We start from the raw sequence: 21,257 nt of genomic DNA on the forward strand, positions 1-21,257 counted from the left end.
CATGTTGTTTCCTCTATGCCTTTTCTCATTATGGGAGTACTCTCCCTCTCCTTTCTCTCCTTCCTCTTAGTCTGCATGGAATGGGTTGGTGTATAAATTAATTTACAAAGTAAGCAGTTCCCTTCCTATGATATCTTCATTCCTATGTCATGTTCAAAATCAAGATCAAGCATCACCATTCTTCATTCTGTGAAACAGTCACTATTGACTCTGTACTCTATATACAATGCTATCCTTGCATTTAGCTCTTACACACTTAATATATCCATCTCCATAGATAGGGAGCTCACTGAGAACAAGGACTAAATCTTTTTTCCTTATTCTCTTCTCAGTGCTGAGTACAATAGAAAGCACTGTGGTTGTACAATGTTTTCACTTAACTTACTTAATCCGGGAAGTTTATAGACCATTACTATTATAAAGCCGATTTCACTAAAATTTGGTCTCTTGGGTGTTCAGAAAGCAGAAGACATAACCACAACCTTCCCCTTCAGGGAACACATTTTATTGTTAAGTTTTCATCTGGGGAAGCCCATAAGTCTGGTTTATAGTATAATAAATATGGCAAAATAGTAACCACACTGAAACAGGAAGGCAACCTTCCCTCCTCCCTCCCCACTCCAGTTTCCTGTCAAATGCATGAGGACAAGGACAGAGGAAGGCCCATTAACAAAGCACTTCAGAAAATGTCTGGAAGAGTAATTTCAAGATTCCAACCAGTAGCTGCAAAAGAATCTTTAACTTAAGGTCTTCTCTGAAATCCTCTCTAAATTGGCAATTAATGGCCAACTATAACATGCTTTTCTAATATTTAATTATTTTTTTCATTTACAAAGTTGTAAGCATATTGGCAGTGTTTCTGTCTCAATTAAAACACACCTAGTGTGCGCAAAAAAACCCTGGATTTGCTTTTGCTGCTCCAAAATGAAAGGATTTTGCAGTTGAATATAGGACCATATTGTCTACAAAGTTCCATGTAATTGCTTTACTTATGACACAGAAATCTAATTCAGCTTCCATGCAATTTAACAGATTTATGGAAAGCCAGATGTTAGCAATTATGGAAACCCACATCATTCATATTCTTGGTAATACAGACCTGTTTGCTCTGCACAAAGCCAACTTAATCTATTATACATATCCCAAGGCATCCAAAGGGAGGAGGCACCCTATTTACATATTGCAACTGTTGTTCTCTGCTGAGCAAACACAAAGACATTCACCCATGATACTTACCAAAATCATCTGACAGGCCTCCAATGACAAAGAGGCAATGAAACAAAAATCAGGCAAAATATTCCACACTCAAATCTATAATCATTAAAGTGTACTTGTTTTTTCTTATTGTAAGTAATGGCTTTTTGTGATTTCCTTGTGTTTCTCCTTGTAAATTCATTATTTAAATGTTCCATGCTCAGATGAGAATTTCCTCAATAAAATTCTATGGCTAAGCTTACATTAGAACTAATTTTCTTGCATTGACATTTTCACAATTTCTGAAAGCTGTTATTATTATACTCAATTTTGCTTTTAAAAAAAGTCTGGTTGTGCCTAGTCAATCTGCTTTGTTCTTTAATTTGAGGTTCTTAGGTTATTTGGGCATGTAAGAAAACACAATTCAGAAATGTTTATATTAGCAGCAATCAAACCAATCCCAACGTAGCCTCGAACAGTTTCCCTACCCTTCGAGAAAAATGGCTCTGCAGAAATTTTAATAGCATAACAACTGTAATGGTACCTGCCTCAGGAGCTAAAAGTTCTGCAGGTTGATTTCAGAGATCAAGAGAAACATTTTTGTCAGGGGTTTGGTAGCAGGTCAATTTTTTCATTATCCCATATTCCACTTTCTTGAATAACTTTCATATCCCATCTAGTCTTCCTTTCAAACTCAAAACAGGTGATGTGTCAGAAAACAAAATTTAACCTGGGGTTTGAATATCCAGCTGTGTGTGTTCTGACTTGGAAATCATTACCAGACATTAATAGCTTGGAAATGAGAACAGAGCTTGGGGGTTTATTAATGATAGACCAGATAGAGCGCAGCTGCCTCTCCCATAGCTAAAGTAACATTGCCTCTTTTACAGTGGCAGTGAGAAAATGACAGGGAAAAATATACACACTGCACATCAGCAAAATTAAGTGGAAAACAAACAAACAAACAAACAACAAAACAGGAAATCCAAGGTCTGAAGTGGCTTGCAAAATACAAGGCTAATGAAATTTTAACCTGCACAGAAAGTTTCAGGTCCCAAACTAGAACACAGACTATTAAAGATGGGGTTGATACACATTGGAACCATCAGAAGAGCTCCATCAGCATGAAGAGGGATTAAACTCATGTCAGTTTAATGAAACATGAGGGGTTCAGCCTGAAAAGGTAAAGACTAAAAGAAAAGTAAGCTACAACTTGGTCTCTTTGAGATGCTGTTATGTACCTCTTGGGAAGAAGTTCCAACGTCCCTCCAGTGTTAACTCCTCTTTGTTCCAGCCTCCTCCAGGAAGAAACCCTTTCCTACAGCGTGTCTCTTACCATCAGTGTGTAATTCTGTTACTCTCCAATGAGTCTTCCCTTTTTCCTTTAACTGAGCAGACCCTCTCTTTAAGCAAAGGAAAAAGAAAAACACCTTGTTTGGGCTCACCCTTTCCTAAGCCATTCCCTAGATCCAGGTCTTTTTTTCCTCAGTGTCCACCATTAGCAGCTACCTGCATTTACACATCTTCACCCTCTCCTAAATGTTTGCAAGCTTCCATGTGACCCTCTCTTTGAAGCCTAAATCCTGAAGTTTCTCACAACTCTTAGTTTGCAAAATCATCACCCTTTAATAAATTATAATATTTGTTATATTATAACAACTCCAAATTATGGAAAAAGCCTAAATGTCCTTCAACTGATGAATGGATAAAGAAATTGTGGTTTATATACACAATGGAATACTACTTGGCAACGAGAAAGAATGAAATATGGCCTTTTGTAGAAACTTGGATGGAGTTGGAGAGTGTTATGCTAAGTGAAATAAGTCATACAGAGAAAGATACCATCTGTTTTCACTCTTATCTGGATCCTGAGAAACTTAACAGAAGACCATGGGGGAGGGGAAGGAAAAAAAAAGAGGTTAGAGAGGGAGGGAGCCAAAACATAACAGACTCTTAAAAACTGAGAACAAACTGAGGGTTGATGGGGGGGTGGGAGGGAGGGGAAAGTGGGTGATGGGCATTGAGGAGGGCACCTGTTGGGATGATCACTGGGTGTTGTATGGAAACCAATTTGACAATAAATTTCATTTAAAAAAAATTTAAAAATGAAAAAAAAAATGTTACAATATTTGTTATTTCAGTCTAAATGCTCTCTTCTTGACCCTTGTGGGGTATGACAGTGCTCTAGTCATCTTCTTACCTCTTTATTCCTCCAATCACTAATCACCAATCATTAATTTACTAACTACAACTATATTTATTGAGCATCTACTCTTTCCTAGACATAGTGCTAGGGACCGGGGATAAAATAGGCAAATACAGATATGGTCCAACAAGTAAGGACCCTGTGTGGAGACGTCTCCAGTTTTTCTAAGGTTCCATCTCTGGTGGTTGCTTTCTTCCCCCTCAGAGGAAGCAGCATAACATACCAACAAAAAGCCTAAGTTTTGGAATCCAGAAGCTTTAGGTGCCAGTTAATGTGACCAGTTGTCCCAGTTGGCCTAGGACTGAGGGAGTCCCTGAGATAGGTGACTTTCAGTGCTAAACCTAGGAAAGTTCTAGGCAAATGGAGACAAATGAGTCACCTGCACCTTAGTCCCATCCCTGCAACTGTAGTAGATTTACCTAACATTTCTGAACCTTGGTCCTATCATTTGAAAAGTATGGATAAAAAAATACCTCCAGGGATAATCTGATAATTTGAGTAAGCATATAACACAATGCTTATCATGTAGTAATTTCTCAAAAATGATTAGCTGCTATTATCATTGTTCTTGTTCATACTGTGTCTGTATTTTTCATCTTTCATAGCATTCATTTCATCTCATGAATTCCCTTGACCCATCTTTTCAGGATATACTCAAATCCTTACCACCAGTCCTGAGCTCTTTGTAAGCTGACACCTTCATCTGTTCACTGAGGATTTCCTCTTGAATTCTAAATTCTCACACAAATTCTCATGGATTTGATCAGTACATTGGCCAGCCAAAGCCAGAAATGCTAACACTCTAAGCTCTCCCTGAACCCTGATCAGTAAATCTGGTGTTAATATTCAGTGACTATTATTTTTTTTTAATTTTTTTTAAAGTTTATTTATTTTTGAGACAGAGAGAGACAGAGCATGAACGGGGGAGGGTCAGAGAGAGAAGGAGACACAGAATCGGAAGAGGCTCCAGGCTCTGAGACATCAGCCTAGAGCCAACGCGGGGCTTGAACTCATGGAATGCAAGATCGTGACCTGAACTGAAGTCGGATGCCTAACCGACTGAGCCACCCAGGCGCCCCTCAGTGACTATTATTAAAAGGATATAGTTGTTTGGTTGTTTTTTTTTTTTTTTTTTTTTGACACTTGATGAAGGTGGCTTGGTCACAGACCACATTTATAGGCTGTGCAAATTTGGGTGTTCTAATGCAGATGGAGAAAACAATTCATTCTAGGTTAGAAAACAAGAGTAGCAAAAAAGCAGAATAGCTTCCTAAATTAACCAAGTTGGTTTACATTCTGCCATGAATAACTCATGCTTCTTTACTTAGTGATTAAATGTGTTCAAAATCAATACGATTCTGACCAGTGGCGAAAATAAAAAATCTAGAAATATTGAAATACTTGCTATCCAAAGAGAATTTTACTGCATACAGAGGCTACAGTGCTGATGCCAGCAACCCTAGATTTCTGTTTTTATATATCTGCTTATAGGTGAGAGGGTGGGTTATGTTCTAGCGGCCTCTGCATCCCTGAGTGGAACAGTTATGTTTTACAAGTTGCTAAATGCCTAACACTGGGCCATACATGTTCTATTGTTATATTCATTTTATCGTGTAACAAAATTTCACCCTCAACTGAAAAAAATTACCCTCTTCCACTTTAATTTTATATTTCCTTTATGTTACCTTGTATGCAGAGCTGTGAACATACTTTTCTATCTTCCTTATTCATTCAGAAGGCATATTCTGGTCTTATGTATCTTTGTGTCTCCCACAGCATCTTTATAGGGTCTGTTTCTTACTAAGAAATTCATAAACATGTGTTAAATTTGAATCTGGTTGAGCTGTGATTTAAAAAAAAAACAAAAACCTTTGTCCTTCAGGGACCTCCGTTTTCTCTTTGGTAAAGTATAGGAGTTGTAGAAGGTATTTTCTGAGATCTTGTCCATTTCCAGATGGTATGATTACTTTTTCCTTTGTAGGACTGAGCCTCTAATTCCAGTGTTAGAATATGAGTGGTAGTAGATGGAGAACAGGAAAGAGGAGAATGGAAGAACCCAGCTTCAGGAGGACAAAGAGATTTTTTAGAATTAAACAGTTTGCTTAGACAGTCAATATTTATTGAAACACCTGTCTCTCTTAATGAGTGTTTACAAGCAGGTGCCAAAGAGGGAAAGTAATGAAGAGACAAACATGTTTTTTCTGTCTGCATTGAAGCCTTGGACAATGTAATCCTTGGGGACAAATACACATGGGGAATCCAGGTGGGGTGAAACCGAAACTATTTTGACAAATCATTCTTTCAAACAAATTATCAGATGAGAAAGAATTTCTTCTGTCTTCTGTGCCAAGGGAAGATTTTAGGCACAGACAGGTTACAAAATAATTTCATTTACTACCAGAAACATCCTACATTTACATAGAATTCAAAGGTCAAAAAAAAAAAAAAAAAAAAAAAAAAAAAAAGAAAAACACCCACCTGGGTGGCTCAGTCAGTTGACCGTCTGACTCTTGATTTTGGCTCAGGTCATGATCTCACAGTTCGTGAGTTTGAGCCCTATATTGGGCTCTGCACTGACAGCACAGATCTGCTTGGGATTCTCTCTCTTCCTCTCTCTCTTCCCCTCCCTAAAGTCACTCTCTCATTCTCAAAAATAAATAAATAAACAAACATTATAAAAACCAAACATTGTCAATGGTACAATTCTAAAACCAGACCTCAGTCTAAAGAACAAGAGGGTCAGATTACAGCACTTAAGAATTCAGAAACTTCATGGGGCGCCTGGGTGGCGCAGTCGGTTAAGCGTCCGACTTCAGCCAGGTCACGATCTCGCGGTCCGTGAGTTCGAGCCCCGCGTCAGGCTCTGGGCTGATGGCTCGGAGCCTGGAGCCTGTTTCCGATTCTGTGTCTCCCTCTCTCTGCCCCTCCCCCGTTCATGCTCTGTCTCTCTCTGTCCCAAAAATAAATAAAAAATGTTGAAAAAAAAAAAATAACTTAAAAAAAAAAAAAAAGGTAAATCCCTTTTTAAAAAAAAAAAAAAAGAATTCAGAAACTTCTATGCCTATTATTTATTGTCTCCCTCTACCACTCTGTTTATTTTGATCCCTAACCTCTAGGAAGTTGTCAAGTTCTTCCAAAAACTCTTTTCCACTAGAAGGAGAGTTAGGACACTGATGAAGGATAACAATTCGGACAACTGTGCTAAGAAGGCCAGTATCTACTGAGAGAACCAACAAGCTAAAAATAAACCTTAATGTCATCTCATGGTGTGTTTTCTTGGATGATCTCTTTTCTTGGATCTTCTTCCTCTCTTCATATTGCTTCTCCTAATCAACTGAATTAGTGAAAATAGATTTAGGGCTGCCTTCTATTTTGAAGGGAAATTCTCTGGAAGGATCTAGAAGGCATTTGGTGGAGTCAAGGGAAAATGAAACAAGGGGTAAAAGATTTCAGCCCACTCTGCTCTAGGCTTTTAGGAGACAAGTTCTGTTTATTGTGATTTTTTTTTCTGTGTTTTTTACCCTAAGGGAGGTAAAACTATAAAGACCAAAATTATGTTGGTTTCCAAGGAAAAGCAAAGGAGGCTACTGACATAGATTCTCTCTTTGAGCAAACTCTCATCAGGCTCCTCTGAGCCCTCCTCTTGACTGGGCCTCCACCTTGGCCTATAAACACAGCAGACTCTCAGCACAAATTATTTTGTCCACCACATCCCTCCATGTTAAAACGTTTGAAAAAGAGTAGCATAGCTTTTACATGCAAGAGCGGATCATTAAGATCACGGCTCAACCCCCCCCCCCCCCTTAGGTTCCGGCATGGGAAGGCTCACAGCTGCCCAGAAAGCTCCCTATTTATTTCAGCCAACACCTGTACATAGTATGGCACCTGTGTCCAGTCTCTGTGGAAGATTAGGGGCATAACTTCAACAAGAACTGGTTAATAAACCCAGATGGGATTCACCTGGACCAATGGCCTTTCCTGCTTTCTGTAAATTTCCCCTTCTCCTGGCTCTACTCAAGCCCCCACTATTCTCCCCACCCCAACGCCTTCAATCTCCTTTTCAAAAGCCCAGTGACCTTGCACAAATCCAAGTTGAGTTCAATTCATGCTGGACCTTCTTCCCTGCTGTAATAATTGTTATTGACTAAAATCTGTCCTTACCACTCAGTAAAGAAAGTATAAAGTTTTCTTTATACTTGACACCACTCAGGCTGCTAGAGGATAAACAAAATGAATTGTTGCAGTTCCTCTGTGGTCCAGCTCAGCTCCTCAGAGTAAGTAGCAATTAGGGACCAATGTCCTCATTCATAATAGAAATGATTTCTAAGTCCCTTTATTAATTTAGTTATTCAACAACTATTTATTGAGCACATAGGATAGGCCAGTAATTGTTCTAGGCATTGGGAATACTACAGAAAATAAAATAGAATTCTTGCTCCTGGGAATGTTAAATTTTAACAGGGTGAGGCAGATAATCTCTTCCGTGTATCTGACTCAAGGACCTGCAGAAGCTTTGGTGTCCCTGCCATCCCCAGGTACTTTTATTGCATTATTAACACATCTTTGTGAAACAAAGATTTGTATCATTTTATTGTGTATAATGATAATTTACAATACTTATACCCATATTCTTCAAACTTTCAAAATCCTTTAAAATTCATGATTTAGTTCTTTAAAAAAAAAAATGTAGAATGTTAGCCTTACCATCATCTCTACTCAAAAGATAATTGAACTGAGGGTCAAATAATCATCGCTTCTCAAATGTTTCTACCAAATTTACCTCTATGGCAGAACGGAATGACCACCCATTTCTCAGAATCCTGGACATACACAAAGGGGAAACAGTGAGTCTGAAATTATTTGAAGCTTAATGTTTTCTATTAGAAACTATTTTTGCCTGCCCCTCTATAGTCAGACTGTTTTGATAGATCATTTTTTTCTCAAACCACTGAGTAAAGATTCCTCTTTTAGATTGATGTACCTTCTCATGTAGCAGCATGCTTTCAGTGACAATTGTACCCCAGTATAAGAAGCACAGCAGAAGGCAACACATGGTCAAGTAACAACATGCATAGGGCCATATGGCCAGTAAGTTCCTGAGTCAGGATGCAAATACAGGCATCTTGACTTTAGGTCAGGCTTGTCATCATGTGGTAGGGTCTCCTCCCTAAGAAAAGAAAAGGGATAAAAAAAGCCAAAACCCTCAAGGCAACCTGGCTACACGCGTATGTGACATCTCTTACGACCTTGTAACATGAGACCATTTAATCAGACTGCAGGCTTGTGTGTTACCATATATGGGAGACAAAGAAGTAGAAAACATTAAAAAACTACACCACGTGGTATTCAGGGGTTCAGTTTTTCGGGTACAAACCTAACAGCCATGTTGGCACAAATAAAGTTGCTTCCTGGAAAGAGAAGCTTCAGTGTCACAATTCTCTGTGTGAGAATCCTGCTACAATCATACTATGGTGGGTTCCCAATTCTACAGAAAATGAATATAGTGATATCTTGCAAAGGCTAAATGGTCAATTTCCAATACACCAACTGGTCCACAGATTCTCAAAGTATTAATTAATGCTCACTATATGTAAAAATTATTATTAAAAATAATAAAACAAGGACAGCAAGCTTCCTCTCTAAAAAACATAATAGTTAATGGGACCAATTAGAATCCTCACCACCTACTCTAGTAATGTGGCTTACACTCCTCTCTGTTTCTTTTGCTGGGGCCATTATAATAGCATCTTAACTGTTTTCTCTGCTGATATCTCCTCAAACGTTAACAACCTGATCATACCACTCTCTCATCTCAAGAATTTTTTTAAGCAGGAAAATGACCCAGTTGGAGTTGTTACAAAGCAACCATCCAGGAATCTACAGAAAATTAAACTTGAACCCATATTCTATGTAGATATTGCCTCTAAACTGCTTCAGTAAGTCACTTCACAACTTCTCAGCTGAGAAATTGTTACTTGCTGTGTGGTAGACCTCTGTGTTCTTCATTTTATCCTTCTATAAAATGGGGAATCATACCCCAATAGCAGAGTTGTTGTGAGAACTTTAGTACAAAATGTGATCACACAGTAGCTGTGTGTTAAGGATCACGATCAATAGACAGCTAATTCTGATGGCCTCGCTTTTCTCTGAAGAGACATTCCAAGCAAAAGGAATAGGAAGAGCAAAACCGCACAGGTGTGGAAAATCACAGTGATACACATATGAGAGAGGGTTTAAAATCGTGTAAGAAATACTACTTATTTACAGCTAAATATTTATAGCAATTTATACAGGTCAATAGTTCAACATTGAGAGACAGTGATATTGTGAAGTAAGATTCACAACTTTCAGCTCCTTAGCTTAGAAAACAAGACCCTTTATCATCTGGCTTCTAGGTCTATTTACAAGGCTCCTTTCTTGTTCCCCACCTACAACACACTCACATATATATCAAGTACTTTATCCACCCTGGAAATGTCACCATCCTTTGGACACATTTAGATCTCTTTCATGACTCTGTTCCAATCAGACTGCTATTCCTGCCTGGAAAACTTACTTTAATATCTACTCTTCCCTGGAAAAAATTCCTTCTTATCCTATAAACTTGGTGAAAAAAAAATTCTACTTTCTGTGAATTCTCCCCCAATTCCTGCCCCTTCCTATTTCCCAGTTTCAGACTAGAAGGGTGAAATGTGTGTCTCACTGTGTGCCTAAAACTTAGCACATGGACTAGCACAGACCAGACCCTCTCAACAGTTGCTCACTGAAAAGGTGAATGGTGATTTTTATGTTGACAGTGCTTTGTTTGGTTTGAGTATAATCGTTTAAAATTCCCTGCTCGTAAATCCAGAGGTAAATATTTCACAGAAGCATAAGTAATCTCAGACTAAAACAAACAATTCAATATTTATTTCAAAGAAGTCATAGATGCTGATCTCTGAGTTGTTGCACAGACATGATCTTTGGTTCTAAGACATCCAAGCCAGAAATTTCTGTGATGAAACAATTGTTTACACTGTGCTGTAAGAGGCAGGAAGCTGACACCTATGTGTAATTAATTCAATATCAAAAAGTGTTCAGAAACCGAGAAAGGCAAGTGAACATCCCCTGAGATCAAACTGTAGATCCCCAGGTGAAAAACAACAAGAAGTTAAATCAGGGTGGTGACTGGAAACACCGAGGCTGGATCCTGGTATTTCAATGGTGGTTTTTACATGGCTGGGGGAAGATCTGTGACTCTAGTGAAAAATTATGGTTCCCCTTCCTCCAAAGGATTCATGTAGACACATATACACAAACTTGCATTCAGTTTCAGGGCATTCACATAGCCCTCTGAAGGCTTTCAATGAAACCTCCAAGACAGTGATTGTCAAACGTGAGTGGGCATCAGAATCAACTAAATGGGGCTTGTTAAAAAAAACAGATCACCAGCCCAGTCCCCAGACTTGCTGAGTTACTAAGGTCTGGCATGAGGTAGAAAGTTTTCATTTACAACAACTTTCCAGGCGATGCTGCTGCTACTGGTCTAAGGATCACACTTCTAGAACCACTGCCCTAAGCTACATGGAATTGAGTTCACAAAAAGAAATGTTAGGCAACTCTTTTTTTAGGAATACTGCACTCATTTTGTTGTCACCCAGTTGAGACTATCAACTATTCAGGACAAAAGTAAAACAACAACAACAACAAAAACCCAAGTCATTTCAAACATACTAAAGATTTGGCACATTGCAAGCTTCAAGATTCTATGCAGGAGAAAATCAAAGTTGCCTCTACTATAACTTAATCTTTCCAAAAAAGGCCAAGTTCACAATGACAGGGAAGACTTAAAGAAAACTGGAACTGCACTGCAAAGCACCTTTTCAGGGAACACACCAGCCTTTTCCTTCTGTGTTACCCAACTGCTACTCCCTCCATACCAGGCCCCTGCATGCTCTGCACTCCTTACATGTTTCTCTTTGTCAGAACTCCCACTGGGCCTGTTCACGCAATGCAAAATTGTCCTCCATGGCCTCTGGAACCATGCACCATCACTCTTTATGGCTCCAGAGTCTAAATAAGCACCAGGCATCTCAGTATTGCTTTTGAATTCCTGTGACCCAAGACATCACAGTACCAAGTCTTCATTTACCACAGTGTTAATGCAATCTTTTGGATGATTATTACCAAACAAGAGGTCAGGAGAGCAATATGAAAAGGAGATAAAATATCCATTCCAAAGTGAAATATGTTTATCAAAAATATAGAGGCTGGGACTATAGGGCTTAGGGGCAAACCAGCAATACCCCAATAAGCCTTTGGGAGATCACTCAATAGAGGAGAGTTCAGTAATTTCATTTTTAACGACCACAGTAAAAAAGAAAGTCATAGACAAAAAGTCACATTCTTTACAACAAAACTCAATGACAGTATAAAAACTACAGGTACTTAAAGGACAAGTAGTATGCTCAATAACCTTTTGTTATAGAACTTGAAAAAAGCCCTCTTTTGAGCAGATCATTATTCAATGATACTGAATAAATGAGGTTTTCTGGAAATTCCTAAAGCAGGCTATTTTCATCCTTGAGTTTTCATTTAGTCTATTCTATAGAGTACCAAATCCACTTCAGGACACTAATGTCTAGTAAAGGCTCTGACAAGTCTTGCAGTTAGTACACCAGGTTAATTATATTTCATTTAGGATTTTCCAAATATATTTGCTACTAAAACCTTTCTTTGAAAAATACCCTAGCATTAGTGTCTAGCTGTAGACTTTGCTAAATGCTCTGCTTGAAGTGTTGCTCCACTTCTGTTTTAACCACTGATGCCAACTGTGGGGAGGAAAAAAAGAAGCTGCAGTAGTTAAATCACTTTATTTCTTTATCTTAGGCAAAACCCAGACCCCAGTTAAAAAAAAAGTATATATATATATATATCTCCTATAAGTAAGTATATATCCTATATATAAGTATATATATATATGTGTGTGTATATATATATATATATCCTATAAGTATATATCCTATATATAAGTATATATATATTTATATAGTGTATATATATATATGTATATATATATAAAGTATATACAAAGTATGTATATAAAAGTATATATATATATATATATATATATATCCTATAAAGCACAGCTGTTCTTCCTAGTTCAATGCAGCTGGGGAAAGGAGGTAGCAAACCACTCAGGCCTCAGCAGCTGAGCCAAGGATGAGCTGGCTTGTTCACCTGCACTGCTACTGCTCTTCAGGTATGCCTGCCATTTGAACTCAGGAGCTTTTGATCCCCCCGACTGCAACTGGCCATCACGGAGCAATACTAGACGTTCCCATAGCCTTGGGGCCAGCTCTGGGCAGAGGAGCATGTTGATGTATGCATGTGGCTTCTCAGATGGCCACCATCATTTGTTGAGATACATGAGGCTCTCCTGAATACACTGTCATGGAGTCAAATCTTAGTTTCTCATGTACACACGTGTAAAACAAACTAAATTTAAAAATCATGGACTTGATGTATCTGCAAGCATACAGTGAAAGTAGAAGATGGTGTGATTATCTGAATGATCATCACTTAATCTAATCCTTTCATAAATTATCTTTAACTAATACACAATTGACTGGGGCAATTGGGGGAGCAGAAATAACATGGGCTGTTTCACACACGGCCAAGCTACCTGTGTTTCCCCTCACTTGCTACCTATTTCACAAAGGAGTTTTGGAGGTTAACTGGCACATGGTTGGCATTTGATAAATAAAAATATTAATGTTACCATTTGGGTAGCAAGACTTTAGCAGGCAATAAAGCAATATTTTGTTGCTTAATATTTCAAAAATATTAAACATGTAAACTCTTTGAAAAGATGTTGGTTAACACTGTCAGGAAAAAGGAAGCTACCAATAAATAGCTTTATGACTGTGAATAATTTATTGAATATGTCAGTGTGCCTCAGTTTGCCTATTATGCAGAGATTATAATTATATTTACCTGATAGAATTGTTTTGAGGATGAAATGAGTTAGAAAATATAAAGCTCTAAGAAAAGTGCCATCACATGAAGTTATCAAGTTATTTTAACTACTACTAATACACGAAAACCTTCCCACCTTTCATGTGTAATTATCACCATGTGGTTACAGTGATGGTTCTCTCTGATCACTGTCTTTCCCAATTACCTATTTTATAGTTTTGACCACATAATTTTGCAGTTAATTATAACCTGTTTCAGAATGCTATTGGTTGTTTCATGTATGTTGGTTTTTATCTCCAACTTGGTGTTTTAAAGTTTCCTACGGGATGGAAAAAAAAAAGTCCCTAAGAGATGGATTTTCTGCATCTTCCACATCACCTGTCTCAGTGCTAAGAACACTGCAGGCTCATTTTTTATGGATAGAAAATTTGTAACATTGGTATGCTTATAAAGGGTTTTGTTTGTTTAAATAGCTTATTTTCAACTTCTTCCTTTTTGCCCATGCGATCTTCACCTGGATGAGAAGTGAAGTTCCCTGGCTCCCCATATAACCAAGCACTGCTCCAAAGCACAAGTCCACAGTTGTTGTATCTGCTCTATGGCTGATCACAGCTGCTGTTAGGAAGGTATTTGAACATTGTCACCAAAAAGATACTAAATCGGGCCAAGGTGGCCTACAGAACAGACCCTCTAATTAGTTTGAGATCCTGTTAGAATAATTCCCGAAAATGTCTGGTTTTAGTCTGAAACTAAAGTGGAGAACAGTGCATAGGCCTGCTGTGTCAGCCCAGAAAGGCTAAAGGTGACCACGAACCTCAGGTTCATACCTGAGTTTAGTGCAATGAATTCTACTCTGACATCATTTTGTGAATTATTTATCACCAAAACTTGAGTAGGTGCATTTACCTTTCCTGAGCAGCCTCTAGAATATATTCAATTTATCTTATGTGCTGATCTGCTCCAGGCTTACATATGTATGTACGTATGGCTGGACTTGAAGGGGAGCAGGAAGCTTCCTGAGAGTCCAAAGGGACTCATTTTTCACTTGCTTTCACGTGACTCACATCTGCAATTGTGTGTTAAGATCCACTGTGAGGCCATGCTCAGGTATGCAGAATATCACTTCTATTAGAGGTTGGCAAATGTTCTTAACCTCTCCATCTTGCATCCTGACTATACCAATCTCTTTTTGTATCCATTCCCTACCCAGGTGCTATCTGCAACTGGTCTGTCAATTTGATCCATTTCAGTGACATGTGGCCATTTTTTGTCATGCAACTGAGGTCCTTAAGTCACAAACCACACTTCATACTGTTTCTAGCTAGAAACAGCTCCATGGGCCAGGTGGCATCTGCCTTTGGGAAGGCTCTTCAATAATAGAAAATCTATTATTTGGGGCGCCTGGGTGGCTCAGTTGGTTAAGCGTCCAACTTCGGCTCAGGTCATGAGGTCCGTGAGTTCGAGCCCTGTGTCGGGCTCTGTGCTGACAGCTCAGAGCCTGGAGCCTGCTTCAGATTCTGTGTCTGCCTCTCTCTCTGACCCTCCCCCGTTCATGCTCTGTCTCTCTCTGTCTCAAAAATAAATAAACATTAAAAAAATTAAAAAAAAAAAAGAAAATCTATTATTTGGCTGAAAACCAAATCTAAAGTTTCTAAAGTTCTTTGGCAACAAATATCAATTTTGAAGTCAATGAGACCTCACTAAATACTAACAAGGAAGGGTGGGGTGTTGTTTAACTGAAAACACTTTCATATGCAAGGGGGGGCATCCTTATTGTTTGCAAAGAGAGAAAATCCAATGACTATCCCAAGATTGGGGTGTATGCCTCTGTCTGAAGTCATCTTAGTCTGAAACAGCCTGGTCCACAACGATGCTTTTACCACCCTAGCATGCCTCTACTCTGAAATAGAAAAAAAAAGCACATTTGAGCCTACTTTCTTAAGGATTTTTTAAAAATGCAACTTTCTTTCATATTAGAACAATTTGTATAACTCATGTTTCCATTTTGGCTCTGGACACCAGGATAGTCATAAGCATCTTTGCTGACTTTGATGGTGACTAGAACTTCCTTATTTTTCAAATATTTTTATTTTAATAACTCTGTTGAATATGTTTTCTTTATATATAGAAGTAATTGCTTTTAAGAGGCAGAGGATAAATAAACGAATGGAAAAATCAGTATAAGTTAGTTGAAAATCTATCCACCAGGGGCACCTGGGTGGCTCAGTTGGTTAAGCATCTGACTCTTGGTTTTGGCTCAGGTCATAATCTCATGGTTCCTGGGTTCGAGCCCCGCATCAGGCCCACACTAGTAGTGTGGAGCCTGCCTGGGATTCTCTGCCTCCCTCTCTCTCTGCCCCTACCCTGCTCTCTTTCTCTCTCAAAACAAATAAATGAACATTTAAAAAAAAAAATCTATTCACCACCATTTCTCATACTCTTTATTCCCAACACTTTCCTTTGCTTTTTCTACTCTGGATTCATATGGTGAAAAATGCAGCAAAGGTAATGATATCAGTGGATAGCCAGGTGTTAAAAACCTGCCGCCTTGACATCCTATCCCCGGTCTAGCAGGATGACCCAAGACACAGGCCTTGAGTCCACCCGATACAATAATTCCCCCGTGCTGTTGATTCACACCGAATGTACCAAACTGTCCATCTGGGTCTCATTCATTGTCTCTCATTTTCTCTTTGCCTTGTCTCCTGGAATTCCAGCTTCCCTGCTTAACATCTTCAGCCATGGGCTCATAGCTGGCCTCCTTCCTTACCGAAAGCATTGCAGTGTTAACACATCAAAGGCAGAAGCTTTGTGTTCACACAGATCTGCAGTATGGTCTCTGTGCCATTTCTCAGATGTGGAATTTGGGACAAATTATCTTAATCCTGAGACCTTATCTTCCTCATCTTTAAAATAGTAAGAGGCCTTCCCACTTACTGGAGTTGTGAGAACTGAATTAGATAATGCATGAAACTCCCTGGCACAGTGTCTGGCACACAGCATGGGTTTTCAGTTCGTGATAATGGCTAAGAGCTACCAAGCACTTAAAAAGCAAGTGCTGAATGCTTTTTTCCCGTTAGCTTATGTAATCCTCACAATTACTCCACAGCAATTTATGAAGATGGCACTTCTGTAAATTGCTTAGAGCAGTGTCTGGCACCAAGTAAGCTCTCAATAAATGTTAGCTCTTATTAGTATTACTGTTGCTGTCTTCATTTGACAGGTGAGGGATTTGAGGTGAAGTGAGGTTAAATGTTGACTATTATTATCTACTACTTGACAGGATATTTGCATATAAGAACACTTCTATTACAAAAAATTCGACCAGCAAGTATTATTTTAATCATTGTATGCCAAGGAAACTAAGGATTAAAGAGGTTAAACATCTGGCCAAATGCCACTCAGCTAGAAAGTGGCCAAGTTGGGATTTGATTCCAGGCTTATATGCACTTGAAACCTTCCTCCCCTCTGTATCACACTGTCACCCACTAAGCCTTCATAACTCCCACCCATCAGGAAGCACATCCAGATCCTAGCCCTTTTTAACTCCACTCCCATGAGAACCAGGCACTGGGCAGTGAGAGCAGAACCCAAACCATTCTCAGAACATTTCAATCCACCCTAACCTATGAACAAGTTAAAAGTGAAATCTTCCCGAGTGATTCCAACAGAACCTTTTCTGGCTGTTTTATGTTGCTTTGCGAGCTGATGACAGTTGCAGCAGCTGTTCTGACAAGTAAATCCTTGTTGGCTTGTTTCCAGTAATCAGAGAGCAGACTCCAGGGTCTGGGGACCTGCCTCACTCAAGCAAGTTCTACAGAAGCAGCATTTATAGAGGCCGAGGGGCCATGCCCCATTAGAAGAGTCATATGTCACCCCTCAGTATACTGCTTCATCAACAAAACAAATTCTATGGAATTTGAAAATTCTGTTCAATAAAAACAACCACCAATGTGTGACTAATACAATTCAATACAAATCTATAAAGGATATCAAAGTATCAAAATATCAACCAACTAATGGAGAGGACAAGGCTGATCTGGCAAGTTCCATAAGAGATTGCAAATAAATGGCCATGGGGATGCATAAAAGGGAGATGATGAAGATGAAGATGAAGATGAAGATGAAGATGAAGATGCTGATGATGAAGATGATCTTAGAGAAATTCTATGATGGTAGTTCTCTAAATTAACTCAATATTCTTTCTACTGACTTGGAGACTTAAAAAAAAAAACCAACAGATGACTCTGTCTATGTCCTCCAAAAAGTCAACTAAATCAGAATCTCCAGGTGTGCTGGCCCATCATAAGTATTTTTTTTAAAAGCTGCTCAGGTGAATCTACTGTGAAACAGGTTTGAGAATCACTGGTTTAGGAAGCAGGACTTCATCAGGATTTTGACAACTGGAAATGAGGACAGAGGGATGGTCAGACAAAAGCATACAAGTAAAGGACTTAAGGAAAGAGAGTCCAGGGTTTGGGAAGAATGGAAGAGGGATTTGAGCAGGCTAGCAGATCCATGCACAGTGAGAGAGGAATCAGAGGAAAATAAAGTTTCATTTGCAGGAGCAAGATCATGGAGATAGACTGACATCGAGGGAGTTTGAATCTCCTTTTCAAAATATGTAAACCCCTGCTCTTTACATATGCCATTGTTAATTATACATTAGTTCCTATTTCTAGATGACCCAGATAATTATGTCTAGATAAAAAAGCAACAGCTCAAAACTTCTATGTTGCAACTGGGAATCCCTGACTCCCACTACCACATCTAAACAAAGAGCACACTGCACTGCACCCTACGGTAGCCACTGTAGGTAATCATCCTGTGTGCAAATACCATTGGGCAAAGTTTTGTATGCACAGCTCTCCTGGAATTATAAAAATAAACAAGCATATGAGAAAGGGGCAGATAGACATATAGTCTGTTAGACTCCTCAGTAATGCTGATTCTGTCTGCCTCTATAATACCTAAGACTGATCGTTTCTTCAATTAGATGATGCACTTTAGGAGAAGGAGGCAAATCTTAGGCATTTTTCTCATGACATAGTAAATGTGCATGTGTGCTGGTTCTTCTGACATCAGTAACATGCAATGCTTACAGCAACTGATGCATCGATCAGGTGTTATTATTTCCATCTGACAAAAATGGCATGGAGTGGCATGCAACTGTTCTCCTAGACTGCCTCATTTCGGCTTCTAACACATGCCATTCCCAATATTATTTCAGGAAAAAGCATAGCTGAATCTACGTTGTCAAACACCTTTATAAAAAGTTTTATAGGTTGTTTCAGATGCTATTTCTTTATGTGTAAGACTTAATAGATGATATTTAGGGCCTGGTGTGATAGAATAATTTCCAATGCTATTAAGGTGTATTTTGATGATTCAGAATATTTCAGGTCATAAATCGCTCAAGAACAGAGATCTTACCTGATTCATACCCACATTCCCAAAACTCTTAACACAATGCTAGTGTGATGGCTGTTCTCAATAATTTTTTTTTCTGAAATAAAACTCACATGATTTTGTGATATTTAACATCTTATGTATTAACCACCATCCACACAACTAGTTATGCCAAGCCAAACAGAAAATAAATCCGACTTGATATGGTGTTTATTACTTCTAGTCCTTCAAACATTTGACATATATGCATTACTTGTCCCATTTGTACCTACACTGTTCTAGGGGCCGGAGGGACAGTGGCAAAATATGAACAAGGTCTCTGTCCTCAATTTGTACCCTTGTGGCAAGAGACAATTACACACACAGGTGTGTAAAACAAATTGATTATTAAAAAATGTTACAAAAGATAGCAAAGAGAGTGATTTAGTGAAGTCACCAGAAAAGGACTACTTCAGATAAAATGGTCAGGGAGTGGGATTTGAGCTGAGAATTATATAAAGAAAAAAGACAGCCATACAATGACAGGCAATGAGTGTTCCAAACAGAACAGCAAAGGCAAAAGCTCTGAAACTGGCTGAGTTCATTGTACGTTCAAGGCATGAAAAGATTAAAAAGGCTAACATCGATAGGAGTTAAATCCAAGAAGTAGGTAGAGGCAATATTACCTAAAGCCTCGAAGTCCACATGAAGATTTTAGAAATTTATTTTTCATTCAGTGGGAAGGCATTAGAAAGGTGTAATACAAAAATGAAATGATCTGACATATATATATGTTGCACCATGAACAGAACAGAGCACCATGAGAGCACCATGAACAGAGTGCTCTCAACTACCAAAGAAAAACTGAATGATGGCCAGACTTCTGTTCTTATTAAGACCCATTCACAAAGTTACTTCCAAAAGTGTGGAAATGAAAGGGCATTCAGATTAAGAATTACCTGAATTAAAAATGCCACTAATAAAAACAACTCTACTGCTTTGTCAAGGAGTCGAGTTTGCTATAGTTTTCCTGTGCAGAACAGAGATCAGTTCATGGAAGAAGAAAGTGCCTCCTCAGGGAGGGCAGGAGATTTGATCCCCAGGCATTCAGCTTAGCATGGAAGAGAAGAATCCACAGGTGAGGTGACCATGACATCTGTCAACTGAACGGGGACATTTATGGGAGTCACAGGGTGCTATGGATAATTACATCAGAACAACAGGCATAAACTGGAACTGTACCAACTATGTGGCTAGGAACACGCTATCACCTTTCTGAGACTGAATTTCTTTATCAGGCACATGAAGTGGTTGCATTTTTCTCAGTGACTGAATACTAACTACTAAAGGGTCTTACTGAAGAGACAGAAGAATGAAGTCCATTTCACACTCACAGAGCAAATACACTGACAGCGTGAATTGAGGAAAAAGAACAGAAATCTGTATATGAATCAACATGATCAAAGAAAAGATAGGGTCATCTTCGATTCAAAGTTCTGTTCTCTCCCAGCCAGAAGGGAGAGCATAAACAAAGGCACATAAGTGTGCAAGGCCATGGCAGGTCCAAGCAGTTATAAAATTGGTTTAACTAGGTGATCTCTCAGCCCCTTTATCCAATAAAAAGCCAAGAGTCTCCCATTTAATGAGGTCAAATACACTGTTTAAAAATGACATTTTAATTTTTAGTGCCCAAATATAATACCACATATGTCAGTATTCCATCTCTCTACCTCCATTTCTCAATAACAACTGCCATTCTATCTATGCCTATTCACATAACATTTATTCACACTGAGGTACACACATACAGAAGTTCTTGGCCATATGTAAAGGAAGTATCTGAAGACCCAGGATAAATGTAAACCTCTCCCTAAGGTCACAGATCTTTATTTTAAGAATAAAATAAACATATACAGAGCCGGGGGCAGAGTGCTGAATATGTAGGAAAATTTAAGATAACAGTAACTAACATTCAGTCCACATTTAACAGGTGTCAATTCAACTAGTTCTCCCAGCACTCCTCTGACCTAGATAGAACATTTCCATTTTTCAGATGAGATAACTGAGGTGTGGACTAGATAAGATCTTGCCACAGGGAACTTAGAAATGACAGAGCTAGACTCTGATGCAGGGAGTCTGGCTCTAGGATCCATGCTTTTCACAACTACACTGCATGCCTCTCAACAGTGGCGTCAAACTGTGGTGGACAGTTCGTGCTGTGCACCCACTGTTCCTTAATTCATCTTTACTGTAAAACAACCTCAGGGGAGAAGTTGGGAAAAACAGAAAAACATTAGATGGATCTCAGTAGCAACCATTAAAAAAAAAGATACGCAACGAGCAAAGACAAGAGAATGAATGAATTTTCAAAATCAAATTCGCATTTTCTAATTCAGCAGTCTGGACCCAAAGCCAGAATGCTTGCCCTTTAGGTCTGTCCAAATCAGCCTAAAGAATTTAGCTGAGTTCACAGGACATGACGTAAGTGGAATGGCCAAGGTTCTCATGGAAA

General features: G+C 38.8%; 1 protein-coding gene across 2 annotated transcripts in view; it reads right to left on the reverse strand.

The window, feature by feature from the left end:
* NELL1 (neural EGFL like 1) overlaps positions 1–21,257 on the reverse strand; it is an 877,100-nt gene that overhangs the window by 22,772 nt on the left and 833,071 nt on the right. The gene's annotated exons all lie outside the window — the stretch shown is intronic.

The sequence above is a fragment of the Panthera uncia genome, chromosome D1 (genome assembly GCF_023721935.1).
Source record: "Panthera uncia isolate 11264 chromosome D1, Puncia_PCG_1.0, whole genome shotgun sequence".
Classification (NCBI taxonomy): Eukaryota; Metazoa; Chordata; class Mammalia; order Carnivora; family Felidae; genus Panthera; species Panthera uncia.